The sequence below is a fragment of the Giraffa tippelskirchi genome, chromosome 6, assembly GCF_054371585.1.
Source record: "Giraffa tippelskirchi isolate mGirTip1 chromosome 6, T2T-mGirTip1v1.2.pri, whole genome shotgun sequence".
Taxonomy (NCBI): domain Eukaryota; kingdom Metazoa; phylum Chordata; class Mammalia; order Artiodactyla; family Giraffidae; genus Giraffa; species Giraffa tippelskirchi.
In genome coordinates, this window is record NC_137280.1 from 34,414,307 (window position 1) to 34,432,375 (window position 18,069).

Genomic DNA, 18,069 nt, shown 5'->3' on the forward strand with positions numbered 1-18,069 from the left:
CAGTAAGTTATTTTAATGTACAGCCAAGGTACATTGTCCCCTAAATCCCAGCTCTTTAAGGTTAACCCATAACAGGAGTTAAACTGACTTTTGTAGGTTTGCCCAGAGCTCTAAAGGATCACTTAGAGTAAACAGTGGTTTTTAAGGGACAATGGACTCTGGAGACAAACAAGTTCAACCACAACAGCTTTAGGTTCACAGAACCCCAGGCAGCAGACTTCCTGTACCTTCCCGCGGGGTAGCTGGGCGTCTCGCTCCCACCCGGCCCCGCCCGGCTCACCCCCTCCCCGCCCCTCCTCGTCCCGCCCCCCACTCCTCGTCCCGCCCCCCGCCCCCCCGTGACGTGCCGCAGCCAGCCGGGCTCATGCGCAGTGGCACCCCGCGCCCCGCACGGCTGCACCGCCTCGGAGCTTGTCATTCTCCGCGGCGCGGCTGCGAGTGCAACCTGCGGTGCCTGCTCACCGGCTCGCTTCCCGGCGCGCCCGCGATGTAACCGACAGCTTGGGAGCGGGCTGGCGGCTCTCCCGGCAGCTGCGCCTCGGCTTTTCCCCGGCCGCCTTTCTTGTAGAGCCGCGATTCCCTCGGAGCCGGAGACACGCACCAGGGGCTCGGAGCGCCGCACTCCGGGGCTGGTGGCTGCTGCAGCGCTCGGGACCACGCGGACCCGTGTAGCTTTCGTCGTCGCCGCCGCCAGGCGGTACTCCCCGGCGAGTGCCGGGCTCCGGGCACCGCGGAGCCGAGGCAGCTGGTGCAGAACGGCAGCGCCTCGCCCCGCACCCGCCGCCGCCGCAGCCGCCGGGGCAGTGCGGGGCCAGCGGGGCTCTGCGCAGCCGGAGCGCAGTCCCCCTTGAAGGCTCCCTGTCGCCTGCATCCCAGTAAGTTGACTGTAGTTTCTAAAGTTGGAGGGAGGCGCCGGGGGGGAAAAGGAGGTTCGTTTTTATTATCTCCACGTCGTGGGAAGCACCTTTTGTTAGAGGGGCTCCAGCTTGCGGAGTTGAGAAAGCGAAGCCACGGACAGGGCACGCGGGGAGAGGCAGCCGTCCCGGGCGGGCTGGCTCCAGTCTCTGCTGAACGTGCCAGTTGGAAATGTACTGTGAGAGGACAGGTGCTCCGAGGGCATTTCGCCTGCTGCTGATTGCTCATTCCGAGCTCCTTCGTTGTGTGTGTGTGTGTGTGTGTGTGCGCGCGCGCGCGCGCGCGCAGAGGGTAGGGGGTCTTGTCACCTCCGTCCCAGGTCCTCAGGGGAGTGACTCCAGTAATATTCCTGGATGCGCTAGGTCTTCAGGGATGGAGGCTAAATCATTCTTTCTCCGGCCTCCAGGCTTCCCGCGCATCCCACTTTCCCTCTAGGCAGAAGTTCCCAACGTTTCCCTAATTAGAGCCCAAACCTTTAGGGGAAAACAACTTAATATGTCAACCTACAGTTCTGTGCTATAAGGCAAATATAATGAGAAATCCGCTCAGTGTTATGTGATTCCATTTATGTGAAGAATGTGAGCAAATCTCAAAGCAGTCGTGTTCAGATGATGACACTTGGGTTTCACCCTGACTGTCCTGCACCTCTTATGTAAGCCTCCTGACCAGATAAGTGTGTCTCTGCAGTGGCTGCAGCTGTGGTTCTCCAATCCATTTGTTTAAGGTCCAGCCTGAACGTATTTAATGAAAATGCTGACATGATATAGAGCCCTGCAGTCTGAAACAAGAGTACACTCTTCAGATTGGAGTGTCTTCTCCTAATAGGGTGCATGCGAGGAAAAACTCAGTATATTTTTCAAGGCAGCTCCAGGAATTAGACACATAAATCATGTTTTAAAATAGCATGCATTGTGCAGGGAGCTTGCAGAGGACACCTTTGAATACATCCCCTTTGTTTTAGAAAAAGTGGAAATTGTTCATGCCAGACAATTGTTGAGTCTGAAAGTTAAGTGTACTGTTAGGCTTAATTATCTTAATAAACAAAGAGCATGATTTATAGGTAGCTGCCCTGTCCTACTTTGAAGGATAGAATTCCAGAATTCTTTAACGTTTCTCTCTCATCTGTTCCCCCAGAGATTCCTCTTAAGCAGAGAAATAGATTATCGTCATTGATGTTTAATATTTGAGTTGATTAAATTTGTAAAAGGATAGTTTGAAATACCATACAGTACTGCTATGACTGTGAAGACATGAATATTAGTGATAAGGAGAATATTCAGATTTTTTTGGTATGGAAGTCATTAGTTTAACAAAACAGATAACATTCAGACTGCCCTAATATATCTTCTTTTGATTTGGTCTTGTATGGCAAAACTCAGGGTTGTGGTTTAATGTGAGATTTATTTAGGTGCTCCTTAGAAAAAGAAGCACATTTATTTATAGTATTCTGGCACGTGGAACAAGATGATCTAGTTATAGGCATCTCATTTAAAAGGCATCTCATTTAAAATCATAGTATTTTAAGGAATTCTAAGAAAATATACAAAATGTTATTTCAGAAGTTGATAAGTTATTCAACACATTGTAGTTGGTGAGAGCATCCATTGCTTATCTCAAGCTATATATCCAAGTATAGAAGCTCAAACAGGTTGACCCCCCATATACGCTGTCACATCAAGGTTAGGAGGACAGACTAGGGAGACTTGCTGCTGACTCAGGTACCATCTGTTTGAGCCTGGGCGTGATACCTGAACTCTGTGCCTCAGTGTGTTTGTCTGTAAGATGGGGATTACAGTACCTGTCTCCCTGGATTGTGATGATGATTAAATGAGTTCATAGATGTAAAGCTGTTAAACCAGTGTCCGACTTATTAAACTGGGTAAAATTATCATTGTTACTAAAGGAAGTGCTTCTGTGGATACTCTTGACATTGAATGATTGAATGACTGCAGACAGAGGTTAACAGAAGCTGTTCGCATGTATCATAGGATACAGGGTATGAGCATTTATTGAACACCTCCTGGTAATGTAGACACCAGCTGGTATTTGACCTACTGTCTCTTTCGATTCCTTTTCAAGGTGGTGGCTTCATCTCCACTTTGGAGAAGAGGAAACTGGAACTCAGCAAGATCAAATCATAGAAATTTCATTTGGGCTTTTAACCCACGTCTGTCTCTTTCAAACCCTATCCTTTTTGGCCTTGCTGCCTCAACTTACAGAGTGCTTTTTTCTTCTCTTCTCCTCAAATCCTCATAATAACATAATCAAACAGGTGCGTTCTTATCTTTCACTTACAGATGAGGAAATTTACATTTAGCTGTAAAGTATGCAGAGTGCTTAACTCACAGCATAGTTCTCCATGACTGGGAGCTGTTATTATTCTCATAATTATTATTAAAAGGCTTGTCTACCTTAGCACATGATAGAGATACCAGTAGGTGAAATGGGTTTTATCCTTTGGTTTAAAGTGGATTCCATTGCTTTTTCCTTCCCTGCTCATATATTCAGAGAATTTAGAAAAAGAGAGTGGTGTGTTATGGTTCCTGCTGGAGGCCGCCCCTCCCGGGTTTGTTTGCTGCCTGCAGATGAAGCTGTGAGATCCGCACAGCCTAGTGAACCACCACAAGCAGGTCATTCATCTGCAATCAGCGTCATCTGTGAGCATGAGTTCAGTCCTAGCTGGAGAGTACCCCTGGGGCAGAGAGAGAGAGCATACACTTTGCTGCATATTGTACTGTTTGTTCAGAAATGGCAATAATTTATATTTCATGTTAAATAAACATGCTTCCTGTAGGCCTTAGTACCAGTGTGGTCGGAAGCAGTTTCAGGGGTCATGTGTGAGCTGTCCAGTCGGCCTTCCGTATCCATAGGTTCCACATCTGTAGATTCAACTGACCGAGGGTTGCAAATATATTTTTAAAATTCCAGAAAGTTCCAAGAGGCAAAACTTGAACTTTGCTCCAGCAGCTATTTATATAGCATTTACATATTTAATGTTAACATGGCATTTACATTGTATTAGGTGTTATAAGAGATCTAGAGATGAAGTGTGTAAGAGAATGTACTTTAAGGTTATATGCAGATATAATGCTATTTTATATAAGGAACTTGAACATCCACTGATTTTGGTATCCTTGGGGGTTCTAGAACCAATTGCCCATGGACTGGTGGACTGTACTTCGTTAAAACTTTGGTCCACAGCCTGTTGAGCATCTTACTTTACTTCCAAAAGTTGAGAATGATTGAAAAGTTACTTTTTTTCCTGTGGCTTCCTTAGATTATCATCCAAATCTACATAGTATTCTGGCCCTTGGTAAATATTAACTCATTTTCTAGATATTTAAATGTAATTGCTATCAAGGGCACATAGGCCACGGGCAGCTTACAGACTGATTTAATACTGAAAGGTGCTTCAAGACAGATAGTCTGCCTTGGCTTTTTTAAATCAAAATTCTCTGTATAGCATGGTGATTAAGGTTAATAATACTGTATTGCCTATTTGAAAGTTGCTAAGAGAGTAGATTTTAAAAGTTCTCATATGAGATTATTTTTAACTATGTGTGGTGATGGATGTTAACTAGACTCATCTCGACCATTTTGCAGTATATACAAATGTTGATTCATTATGTTGTACACCTGAAATTAATATGATTTTGCAAGTTAATTATATCTCAAATAAAAAATTAAAAAATCCGTGGGTGCAAGGTTCCAGGAGTGTGTCAGAAAGGGTCCTTGCCATCAGCTGAGTCTTTCCACATCTCTCTGAAATATCTTCTACTTCAGTTTTAGCCCTCCTTCCAGAGCACAAATACTCCCTTTACTCTTTCAAGTGCTTTTACATTTCAAATGTTCCTCTGCTCTGGGTGATTGATAGTAAAAGTCTTCCTCAGTCACTTCTGTGACTCAAGTTGGGGCCAGAAGTTGCTTTCAACTAGTTCTTTAGAATTTGCATAGTGTTATTTCTTGTCCGTGTTAACTATTTGTTGGCTTGTCTGTGGCCACCTCTGTTTTCCAGACAACTTTCTTCCAACATCCAGCTGTCAGAAGATATAAGTACCAGAAATGCAGGCTAATTATGGTATGAATAAAATGAATGAAGACCATTTACTCTTCCCCAGTCATCTCTCCTGTTTTGAATGATCTTCCCTGTAGGCCTGGGGAGTTGGGGGCTGATTGTATTTCTAAAGCTCTTGCCTCAGACATCTGGGAGAAACACGTTGAAGGTGATACCAGTTCTCCAAACAAGCAGTACATGTGCAACATGGTAGAGACAGCCCCTCAAGGCTGGGGTGCTGCTGAATTTGAGAGTGGGGGTGGTTGTGGGGACAGACAGCTCCGTGATTTGTCTGCCACATCTTTACTGGATGGAACGAATAGCTAACACAGAACCCTTCATGTGTGCTGGCTGCCATGCTAGGAACTACATACACGATTTACTTGAATCCCCACAGTGACCTTATGTGGTTACTTTGTTATCGTTTTTTGCACAAGTAGAAAGATCAGAGCTCTTGTCCAAGAGCACATTAGAGAGTTTCGGACCCAGGAGTGGAGCCCAGGAGTCTATGAGGCCTAGTGTTCTGCTGCGTAATTTGGGAGCCTTCATTATCATCCAGCTTTGTCGCATAGATGTCCTGTATTGTGCTTCTCGAAATAATCCTATTCAGTCTCACTCCATTCCCACAGTGACCCTGGGATAGAACTGAAGGGATGGTTGAAGGTCTGTGCCCACAGTCTTCTAGATCTTTGTGGAGGAAGAGTTTAAAGCTTAGTTCATTCAATGATCTCAGAAAAGAAACCCGCATGTTAGCTTTGTGAACTAGGAAGTATATGGCCGTCCACTGATAACGGGACGCAGTGAAGGAACTTGCAAATTTTATCTGTGTTTGACATCAGGTAGTTGTGTCATTCTCATCCAAGAAAGAACAACCTGAGATTTTCTCAGGCGATTTCTAAAAAATTAAATCAAAAAATGATCTAATCAGCAGTGAACATTACTGTAGTGATGTCATGTGTCACAGTGAGACTATGGTTTTTAAGTAAATAAACATGTGTGTCTCACAAGTAAGGTGCAAGCATGTTGTCTCAGAAAATGAACATTGTGTCACATCTTCTGTGTCTGCATCCTAGTCTCTCTAACTGCATTTGAAGTGCAGAGGGAAAGGGCAGAATTTAAAACCAATGTCTAATATTTTCAAAACCCTTTACCATGAACGGCACCTCCTCTATTTTCTCACGATTTCACACTGGAGCCAATATTTGTTGCAGAGTCTCTGTAATTTGCAGTGACCCTTTTGTAAGGAGCGTTTTTTTCCCAAATAAAACAATTTTTAAAATCCATTAAAAAAATTAAAAATCCATTAAAAATTTCTTCATATCCCTTGGGTTTTGAATTATTATATTTGTTGTTGTCATTGTTACAATATTTGGTATGTTAATGTCTAACCTACTCCCCCTTCTTGGTTTTATAGGACTATATAATTTTCAAGTCTGTGAGTGACTAAAAACAAGAAAAATTCAATTTTCTAAGTATGGGTTTTATGGTAGAGGACAGGGAAACTTGGCCTGATTAGGGTGCGTGTGTGCTAAACTACAGAGCACTTGAAACCCTATGAACCTCATGGAGTTTTTTTTAAGTGTTTTATTTGACCAACAGTAGCTTTGTACTTTGTTTTAATGTCATAGGACCCAGTCCCTGCATCTTGTGTTCTTGTGTTCATTTGTAAGTGATCAACTTCAGTTGATTTTCTAAAAGGACCAAAAGCTGTGACTAGTCAACACTGCTACATCTGTCATTTCAGTCTTCAGGGAGCTCCAGGGTTGCATATGGAGGCTTTCCTGTGAATTTCTTCTTTAAGGAATAAGGGACATTCAGATGGGTTGTTGGGGTTCAGGTCTCGAGGTATTTGTGACTCAGTCATTGCTGTTAATGTTGCTTCTGCTCACTCTGGCCTTTCACCGTGATCCGTTCTCATTTTTCCATCACCCCTGTGTGGTTGAACTTGCTTTTGGGAGACTTTAACGTTGAAGCAGTGCATGTTATAGATCACAGGCAATAAAACCACACAAGACAATTAAAAAAAAAAAAAAACTGTAAAAAAGCCAATCTGTAACATGGCTGCACAGGGGAACACCACGACTTCTGTATTCAACACTTGGGAATTGCAGCCAGAGTGGCCTTATGATATTTTCCGTGACCCCTTCTAAAAAGAGCTGTGAGCCTCTCATTCACACATAATCAGCCACTAGCAGCTTGGCAGTGTTTGAGTCAAATTTAATTGGACTGGTTTTTACTCATTTATGCCTTCACCAGATATATATCAATATACAAGGCATAGTGTTAGGTAATGAAACCTCAGACATAAGAGGATTCCTTTCACATCTCTCAAAACTCTCAGTCTTGGGAGGGGAAATGATGCTTAACTCCAGTTTAACCAGTGCATAAAAGATGCTGGGCTCTATTAGCGATACCTGACTCCAAAGAGATGATTTACCCCTAGGAAATAGGGCAGAGTCTGAGTCTGAAAGAGTGAGCTGGAGGGGACCAGGCAGCTGAGGATAGGAGTGAGATGGCAAAAATCTTTCTGAGCAGAGAGACCAGGGAGAACAGTGCAGTGAAGGCACCGAAGAGTGTGGTGTGTCTGTGAAACAGCTGGTTTTTCCCTGTGGCAGGTGCACGTGAGGGGCAGTAGGTGGGGCTAGAAATGGAGAGTGGAGGCTGGAGCCACTCTGGGAAGGGTCTTGTATTTGGTCCAGATGAACTTGAGCATTTCAGGCCATTCTTTTACAAGGATCAGTCTGGTGTGTTGTAGAGGATGGATGGGATGTGAGGATGGCTGTGTGGAAGAGGGCAGCTGTGTGCAAAAGCTGTTGAATCCTAGTGTGGATTTAAGGTCTGGACTTAGACTGATGGGGAGGTGGGGAAGGGACAGAGAAGGAGAAGAGGAGCAGGAAGGGGTGGTGACTTTAGGGATGATTCCCAGAGCTCTGGCTTGGGTGATTGAAAGGACAGAGTTGTTCTTGATAGTGAATACAAAAGTCTTGATAGTGAATACAAAGGATGATGTGGTTTATAGGGGGAGATAATGCATTCACGTGTGGATTTGTGTAATGATACAGGGGACCAGGGCAACATCCAGGGCTTGGGGTTCTATTGACAGTTGCTCAGGCCTGTGGTTCTAGAATTTAAGAGAGAGGCTGAGCTAGAGATACAGGTTTGCAAGTCTTCTGTGTATTTGGGTTGAGGTTGTAATCTGACTGAGAGGGTGCATTGTTGTCATTGTTCAGTTGCTAGTTGTATCTGACTCTGCAACCCCATGGACGGCAGCACGCCAGGCCTCCCTGTCCTTCAGTATCTCCCGGAGCTTGCTCAAACCCATGTCCATTGAGTCAGTGATGCCATCCAACCATCTCATCCTCTGTCGTTCCCTTCTCCTTCTGCCTTCAACCTTTCCCAGCATCAGGGTCTTTTCTAATGACTCAGCTCTTCGCATCAGGTGGCCAAAGTATTGGAGTTTCAGCTTCAACATCAGTCCTTCCAATGAACACTCAGGACTGATTTCCTTTAGGATGGACTAGTTGGATCTCCTTGCAGTCCAAGGGACTCTCAAGAGTCTTCTCCAACACCACAGCTCAAAACCATCAATTCTTTGGAGTTCAGCCTTCTTTATGGTCCATCTCTCACATTCATGCATGACTACTTTAAAAACCATAGCTTTGCCTAGATGGACCTTTGTTGGCAAAGTAATGTCTCTGCTTTTTAATACGCTGTCTAGGTTTGTCATCGCTTTTCCAAGGAGCCTGAAGGCCAAGGTGGCAGGCAGAGGAAAAGGAGATGGGGGATAGTAAGATTAAGTGAGGGAAGTTATCGACAAGTGCTTGGACACAAAGTGGCAGAAGCCAGAGGCAAAGCGGAATGAGGTGCTTGATGGAATGGGATCCAAGTGACAAAAGAAGTGAAATACAAAGAAAAGGCAGAGAGCAGAGGGACAGTCTGACTGTTAATGCACTTGTAACTACACACAGGATAGTGACTATGTCTCATATAGCTTTCAAGGCTTGTGAAGAAGTTTTAAGAACCTACTGTGTGGCTCAGATGGTAAAGCGTCTGCCTGCAATGCAGGAGACCTGGGTTCGATCCCTGGGTTGGCAAGATCCCCTGGAGAAGGAAATGGCAACCCACTCCAGTACTCTTGTCTGGAAAATTCCATGGATGAAGGAGCCTCGTAGGCTGCAGTCCATGGGATGGCAGAGTCAGACATGACTGAGCAACTTCACTGGTTCACTGGTGTGGAAAAGGGATGGGGAGTGGGGTAAAGGAAAGAAAAAAGAAATAAAATCATGAATAAAGCCCGATCCTTGATCTCAAGCTGCTTATAGCATAGAATTGTCGTTTCTTGTTTTCCCTTTTCATTCATTTTTTTCCTTCGTTGACAGCAGGACACGGGCACTTGGAAAGTGGAAAGAATGAAAGAATTACTTTCTTGGCACATAAAGTTCTTGGTTCCCATAACAGGCACGTCTCATTGTGCCCATGAATGAGCACGCTGAAAGGGACAGTGATGATGACCCATTATTTGGTGGTTTACAAAAATAAGCTTTTTTCATGGCCATAGCATCTTTGGAGGGTTGGACCTTTGAACCAATCTTGTTAGAGTTATTAATGAGCCTTTTGGCTCACTGGATTTTTTGAGGTATATTAGGTACAGTTTCCTGTAATTTTCACTTGTCTTATAAGAAACAGGCAACATTAAGTCATAGACAAGCTGGAGTATTGGGGGGATGATGAAAATAATTACCATGTGTTTTAGTTAATATCATGCATATGAGTCCTTGCTCCTTTCATTTTGACCTAAAGGTGAAATTATTCCCATTGCAGAGATGAGGGAACTGAGGTGACTGTGTGGAGATAACATAGCTAGTAAATGGTGGTGCTCCTAGGACCCCAAATAAGGCATTCTGACCAAATTCTGGCTTCTTGCCACTCCATTATGTTGCCTGTGTCTTCATGACTAGCTACTAAAGAAAAATTAGGGGGTAGCTACTTAAAAAAAAATTTAAGAGTTTTTTTTTTCATTAGTCTGCTCAAAGCACCAATAGTGGAAGCTATATTGACTGCAGTCTTTATATTTGATGGACCACAGATTCTTTATGCAAATGTATGCAGTCAAGTCTGACTGGGGGAAAGCTTTTTTTCGAGACATACATCTTTTTCTTTCATTATCTTAAAAAGCTTTTAAAAAGCATCTAAGTTTAAAAAGAAAAGCATTCAACATTTTAAACTGTAAAATTGTTGTAGTTAAACTTGCTGTCTGGTATAATGGAAATTTGTTTTTCAATTGTTACAGTGGCCTTTGTAGGTGAGAAGTGTTGTGTGTGTGTGTATGTGTGTGTGTGTGTGTGTGTGTGAGAGAGAGAGATAATTCAGTCAAATTAAGTTTAAACTATTGGTTTTCCTTTTATAATATCATTCCTGAATTCTCCAAATACATTAAGTGATGTAGCTTGCTTTATCTTGCCAAAGCAGCTATCATGTTCCCCTTTTAATGCCAAAGCATTAAAGCATTTGTCTTTTTCTTAAGCAGTGTAAAATTATGCAGGATAAATCGAAAGGGCTTATTTTAGTTTTACAACTTGTATTTTAGCTTCAGAATTCTGAAATTTACCTAATTTTGCTACTGTTAAGGCAGATATTAACTATTAGTATATAGAAATGTTTAGAATCATGAAATGTTCATGGAATCTTACAGCTGTTTGAAAAGTTTATGATGCTACATTTATTTCATAAAAAAATACCCGTGGGCCTTGCTAAATAGCAATTTTCAGATGAAAGCAATTTCTAGCAAGTAGCAAAATGCTGGTACCAGTGCTTATCTTCAAATCTCAATTTCAAGCTTCATGGTGCCAATTTTACATTTTAGCTTTAGTGGAAAAAAATTGAATCCAAAAGGGCTTATGCATTTGTGGCATTTGGTGGGTTGATCTTTTGTTATTAGTGCTAATTTTTTAAAATCACCATACACTTATAAATTTTTTTAAAGTTTTATAAAAATGTTAGGCAACTATATTAGTTCTAGTAATTATCATTACACAGAGTGTATTATAGTAGCCTTAGTCCATTTCAGTTGAGAAATTACAATATAGGCATATGAGAATTTAAATAATAATATCAAATAATGTTGTATTTTATGTGTGATTTTAGTGCGTTTTATAATAATATGTGAGGAAATTCAAACAAGGTAAAATGAAACTTAATTTGGCCATTTTATGCCTCATGTGTCCCAGTTTCATCCAAATGCAAATATGATAATCCAGGGCACAGAGGTAGTATCCTGTAGAGGTGATTTGACAATACTGTGTTTATTACTCACCACCAAGATGAGTAATTAAGCTGTATTCCCACTAATCTTTCCATAAGTATGTATTTTAATATTATGTACTAGGAGTTTTCATTTTCTAAAGAGAGTAATTAAATTTTCCTTACCTCATTTTTTTTCCTGTTGAATTTTATTCTGCCTTTTTTTATGTTAGTGTCTACTTGACATAATAGAACATGTCTAAATTAGTAATCTAATTTGAATACCATAGTTAATGTATACAGTCACAGCTTGTTTGAATAGAGGGCTTTTTGCATATTGTGTATGCTCTCTCTCTTAGCAGATTGAGGAATTATATGCTTAATATTTCAGAATCCTAAACCTACTTATGTTTACCAATAGACATGCAGAGATATAAATATTTTTACAAACATAATCTTAAAAGATATGCTTCCTTTTCAGATATTAGGAATTAACAGTTAAACTGTCAGCTGTAACCTTTTCTCATATGTAACCTTTTCTGATAAATCCAGAAGTGGCTGAAACCAACTATGTCATTTGTAGGGCCTAAATTATTAGTGTTGAGGTTAGGAGTGTATTTCTCTGTTTTCCTAAATAAAAAATGATGCTTTGCAGTAAAGTATTATGAATCTTGATAACAAAACACAGTCAAGTAATGTAAGATAATTTTTTCTTTGTTGTACTATATTATAGTCATTTTGCCCAAAATATACATCTTAAGCTTCTAACATCAGCATGAAATTCCCAATATCTCCAAAGTAAGAGTCGAAACTGAAATGTTCAGGGACTCATTTAAAGCATTCAATATGGATAACAGCTTTTCAGATTTTATGCCAGGGTCTATGGAAGAGGATTGCTAAACACTGTGGTGGTTGAGGAAAAACAAAATGCCAAAGGATCAAACTTGTGCTTAATGGTTTTTGCCACCACAGTTCTTAACCTTTCCAACTGGTTGAGTGGTTTACTAATAGCAGCTGGTCAGGACCTGCATTATTGTAGATCTTTTCTTTTAATAAATATTCAGTAGCATTTTCAAAATTGTTCCCCTAGCTACAGTTCATAATAAACAGCCCAGTGCTGGCAAAGAGCATGCCGCTTTTATACTGTTTTACCGCCATAGGCCATTTGACATTTGGACCCTTCTCATATGGATTTTTCCAGCTCCACATATCCTGAGAACTGTCAGCCTTGGATCAGAACAAGCCTTTTGCATCTTCACAGTTATAAGGAAATTAAAAAGAACTTCTTTTCTTCTCCCCATAAAATGCCAAAGCCCGTGGTCAAAGAATTATCATTTGCTAGTCATATGCGTTTTCTTTTTGATGTTCTCAGTGGCTTTAGGAAGTAATAACATGAAAAGCACTTCTGAAACGTGAACACAACAGTTTGATTTGATCTTCATTATCATCTCTGGTTAAAGCTGTGGTTCTCAAGGAAGGGTGACTTTGCCACCCAGAAGACATTTTGGTTGTCACAGCTGTTGGGCGAGGGTGGGGGCGGGGTGTTGGGGGGGGGATGCTAGGGCTACTGCTGGCATCTAATAAATGCATAGAAGCCACGGATGCTATTATGCATCCCACAGTGCACGAAACAGCCCTTCTCCACAGGGAAGAATTATCAGGGCCAATATGTCAACAGTGCTGTGGTTGGGAAACCCTGGTCTAGAAAGTAGGGAATGTCTTTCTGATTTGCTTTATATTGTTCAAGCAAATGGAAGTATATTCAGTGGTTCTGATGAAGAGATCTTTCCGTTCAATAAACTCATATATTGAACACCTGCTAGGTCCTGAAATGGAGAAGGTAATGGCACCCCACTCCAGTACTCTTGCCTGGAAAATACCATGGACGGAAGAGCCGGGTAGGCTGCAGTCCATGGGGTCGCTAAGAGTTGGACATGACTGAGTGACTTCACTTTCATTTTTCACTTTCATTGGAGAAGGAAATGGCAACCCACTCCAGTGTTCTTGCCTGGAGAATCCCAGGGATGGCGGAGCCTGGTGGGCTGCCGTCTATGGGGTCGCACAGAGTCAGACACGACTGAAGCGACGTAGCAGCAGTAGCCAGTCCTGAAAATGTGGGGAAGACCATGATATCGTCCTCAGGAGTCTCCGCCGTCTTTGCAGGATGAGTGGTAAACAAAGTACTGTCATTTGATGTGACGTATGCTGTGATTAGAGAGGCACACATGGCATGTTAAACTAGAAATAATTTCGATTTCATTTGCTAAATGTGGGGGAATATCTAGAAGAACTCATCTCCTCTGTCTGGATGTAAGATTAGTCATTTGGGGGCAAAATTTCTCCTTTTCCCTTAACGATCAGGAATGGATCTCATTTACTGCATCCTTCTTCCCTTGTTTGAACTGGTGTTAATTTGAAACATCAGGACAAAGGAAAAGGTGTTGGCTTAAACAGTGTTACTTCCAACATTTAGGATTAGTTTTTCCGCATCTTCATCGAGGTATAATTTACATGACATAAAACTGTCCCATTTTAAGTGTACAATTCATAGATTTGTAGAAGACTGACAGTTATGGGACTTCCATCACAGTTTCGTTTTAGGACTTTTCCTTGTGCCCCTTTGTGTTCATTCTGCATTCTCAGTGCCAGTTCCAGGCAAGAGCGTCTTTTTTCTCTTTTCTGTCTCCATTTGCTAAAAGGCAAATCTATGGACATTTTATTTCAAATATTACTTTTTAAAATTTATTTTATTAATGTGTTTACTTTGGGTTGCGCCAGGTCTTTGTCGCTGCACGCAGGCTTCGGTAGTTGTAGCACACAGGCTTCATTGCTCCACAGCTTTTGGGATCTTCCTGGACCAGGGATCAAACCCATGTCCTCTGCATTGGCAGGTGGATTCCTACGCACTGCACCACCGGGGATGCCCTGGAATATTAATTTTTGCATAAAATTTTAAAAGAACTAAAAATTTTTACAAAAATTAAAACATAGTTTGGTAGCTTCTTTTTGAAAATCAGCATCATGTTTCTGTTTTTCATACTACCTGCATGGTACACCTGCTGTGGCACAGACTGGGCAAGCTCAGTGTCAGAACTCCCACACTGATACAGTGAAAAAGGTGACAGAGGAAAAGATGAGCGCCTGTGTTTAAGGCAGCATATTTGAAATCGTGCATGTATGCCTGTTCCTTAGCTTTGTCCTGTTTAGTTCCCTGTAAATGTGTCTACTAAAATAATATTCTAGAAATCTTTGAAAAGCTGAGGTCCGGTAAACGCCTGCATCATGGGAAAACAATACAAGGCTTAAATCTGGAGAACTCACCTGTCTGGAGAGCTGTATGCAGGTCAGCAGTTCTTTAGCCCAACACTCTGGGGCCAAATGTCTTTTAGAATCCCTCCAGCTTTCAGAAAGGGAATGCAGTTTGCAGCCTGTAGGTTAGGTAATACTCCCATGGGATACGGGAGACAGTCATTTCTACAGCAAAGTAGATGAATATTCTCATTTAGTTGGACAAAAAAAGACTTGTCAGCTCAGGTCAGGTTTTGGAACAAATTCGTTTGGTAGCAAAATAACAAAGACACTCTGTTTTCACAAAATTTTGAGTTTTAAAATTGTGGCTAAAGGTTTATGAACCTGTCCAGGATATTACATTTAAAAATAATTGTCCCATCCTCCTTCAGCTCCGCCCCCAACATCTCCTCTGCCACATACATGCTTCATACAGCTTAGCCATGGGTATACTTGTCTTTCTTTCACATCATTAACTTCCCATCAGACTTGACAAAATGCCAGATTAGCTGTTCAGTTTTGGTGGATGAGGGCCAGGTATGGATGTGTTATGGCCAGCCAGGCCCACATTCTCTTATATCTGTGGTTTCAGCTCCCTGCTTTAGGCCTGGATTATAGCCATGTTCATCTAGCCCAGCCCCGACTCCGCCAGGCCCAGGGCCCCAGATGATGAAGATAGCTTTTAAGGATCAGAAAAGATGGCCTTGAAGAAAATCCAAAGGTAACAATGGTAGACATCATTGCAGTAGCCCCAGACTCATGCTTGGTAACCTTCACGCCTGTCACAAAATCGTGGGCTGTGAGGCTGAACAGCTAAAGGAAAAGAGAAAAGCCAAGGTAGGGAATCCACTGGAGTCAGTGCTCTTGAAGTGAAGATATTTAGAATTTAAGAAAGAAAGACATGAAGAAAATGACATAAGGGTCTTTACTGGGATCACAACTTAGAAGGAGGACACCCACCCAAAGCAAGATATTTCAGACTTGTTCCAGAATGCTTAAAATACTGCATAATCATCATATATTTGCCTAATGGCATTTAGCAAACCTTGTTAGTCTTTTAATCATAAATTTCACATCTCTGTTAACTTCCAGATTCCAGTGGTGAAATTGTAACTGAGATGGCAGTGGGTTTTAGCTGGCCTTCTCCTAGGGAGCGGTAGATTGAGTATTGAGTATTTTGATCAACGTGTACATTTGCTTTTGTGGCATATGAGTGAGCATGCCCTTATAGTGGTGTTACTTAGAATTGTACTCTAGACTGTGGGGCCCATTTATAAACAAGGGAACTCCATTTCTGCAAATGAGAAAAAAAGAGGAGAGTGTAGTGTTGCATTAGCATCAGAGAAAAACTGCACGTTTATAGGGACATCCAAGAATTTTGCTTTTCTAAGACTCAAAACATCATCAAGGCAGTAGTAAGTTCTTAAAGAGCAATGTGAGCCAAAGTTAGTGGGCACTTGTGTACATGCTGTGATTTGCTGCCTCTTTCTTTTCTTTTTTTTTTACAGTTCTTAATTCCTTCAAGGGTGACACCAAAATTTCTGTCTAAAGGGGAACCATCCATGTGCGCAAGTGTTGAGTCATCACTGTTTGGCAGCGGAAGTGCACACCCAGCCTTTTCTAGCATAGACTTCTTTCTGGGGCATCTTAGCTGACACCTCCTTCTCCAGCTTCAGCGGACACTTTCCTCACAGGGTTTACAACCTCTTCCCAAGATTCGTTTTCTCTCTTATCTCCCAGCTTTAAATAGCTCCACTCGTCCTGTCTTGGTTTTGCCAGGACAAGTTTGTCTTCTCGTGCCAGGCATCTTCCTTCCTTGAGTTTTCAAACATTGCTGGTTGTGACCACATTTCCTATTGTCAAAGGGCTGACAGAGCACAGGGGCCCCACCTTGTTACTGCTGCACCTTCTTCCTCGTTTAAATATGCCCCCCACCTTCTTTGTGCTGTGAGGATGCTGCCCCCTTCTGTTGGAGTGGACCCTCCGATCCCTCTTGTGTGTCTCTCCCTCTTTCTCTCCAGCTGCTTTGAGAGCAGTGGTTCTCCACACTGGCTGCAAAAAGCATCGCCTGGGGAATTTGCCTGTAGTGTGGGAGACCTGGGTTCGATCCCTGGGTTGGGAAGATCCCCTGGAGGAGGACATGGCAATCCACTCCAGTATTCTTCCCTGGAGAATCCCCATGGACAGAGGAGCCTGGCAGGCTACAGTCCATGGCGTCACAAAGAGTCAGACACAACTGAACGACTAAGCACCTGGGGAGATTTAATACTCGGTGATGTCCAGGGCTCTCTTCTAGGAATTGTGATTACTGATTTCCATACCGTGGGCAGGGGGAGGGTGCGGCTCTGCCCGTCTGGTGCTTGAAAGCTCCCCCAAATGTTGTAGCCATCACTGAGAACCACATGTGTAGCAGGGGCAAGACCTGTCTATTGTTATTGGTAACAAGCCATCGCATGGCTATAAGGATCAGCAGGGAAGTTTGGTTGCCAAGGGGGAGGAGTTGGGGGGAAATAGAGTGAGAAGTTGGGGTGAGCAGTTATAGGCTTTTTATATTTAGAATGGATGAACAACAAGGTCCTACTGTATAGCACAGGGAACAGTGTTCAATATCCTGTGATAAATCATAAGGGAAAAGAGTATTTAAAAAGGATGTGTGTGTGTGTGTGTGTGTACATATATGTACATACTGGAGAAGGCAATGGCAACCCACTGCAATATTCTTGCCTGGAGAATCCTATGGGCAGAGGAGCCTGGTGGACTAATCCATGGGGTCGCAAAGAGTTGGACACGACTGAAGCAACTTAGCATGCACACATATATATGTGTGTGTGTGTGTGTGTGTAACTAAATCACTCTGATGTATACTAAAAATTAAGAAATTAACAACATTGTAAATCAACTATACTTCAGTTTAAAAACTACTGCTTTTAAAAAAAGTACAGGAAGAGACTAAACAATAGCAACATCCCCCAGTTTGAGTTTCAGCTCAGGGGTGTGGGTGTCTGTAAGGGGCAGCTGCACACACCCAGCTGATGTGACCACTCTTCTCCCTTAAACCGTGTTCTCATTAGTAAATCCCAGGTGGCCCCGTGGCCTCAGCAGGCCAGAAACCATTTGCAGCGAAGCCTGCGCTTATCTCCTCATGAGGCTGGCACCCAGGGGCCTGATTTTCCTTTCAGAACTTTTGCTTCCAGCCTTGCAACCAACTGTTTTCCTTTTTGCTCTGTGTAACTCTGTAAACTGAAGCTGGGCACCCTCCTCCTTCATCTGCCGCTAGTTCACTCGCAACTCACTCCCCACAATGTCACATGCAGGAGAACCAATTAAAGTTCCCAAGTGGAGACTTTCACTTTGCCTTTCCTTTACGAGAAAGATGGGTGGCCGGGTCTTTGCTGGAAACCATTGTATAGAATGTAATTTTTCTGAATTAGTGGGAGAGGGGAAGGTAAAATGGAACTGTCATCTATTCATAGTTTGCTTTTATTCTTAATGCACCTATGGGTCTCAGAAATCTTTCCTTACACATTAATGAGTCCTGGAGTTGGACAGAAGTGCATTCGAATAGGCTTCTT

General features: G+C 42.5%; 1 protein-coding gene across 2 annotated transcripts in view; it reads left to right on the forward strand.

Moving 5' to 3' along the window:
- Positions 1–368: 368 nt before the first annotated feature.
- Positions 369–18,069, forward strand: part of PAG1 (phosphoprotein membrane anchor with glycosphingolipid microdomains 1) — a 167,600-nt gene continuing 149,899 nt past the window's right edge. For both annotated transcript variants that reach the window (XM_081496686.1, XM_081496685.1), the window contains exon 1: positions 369–875. The gene's annotated coding sequence lies outside the window, so the exon portion shown is untranslated. The remainder of the gene's footprint in view (positions 876–18,069) is intronic.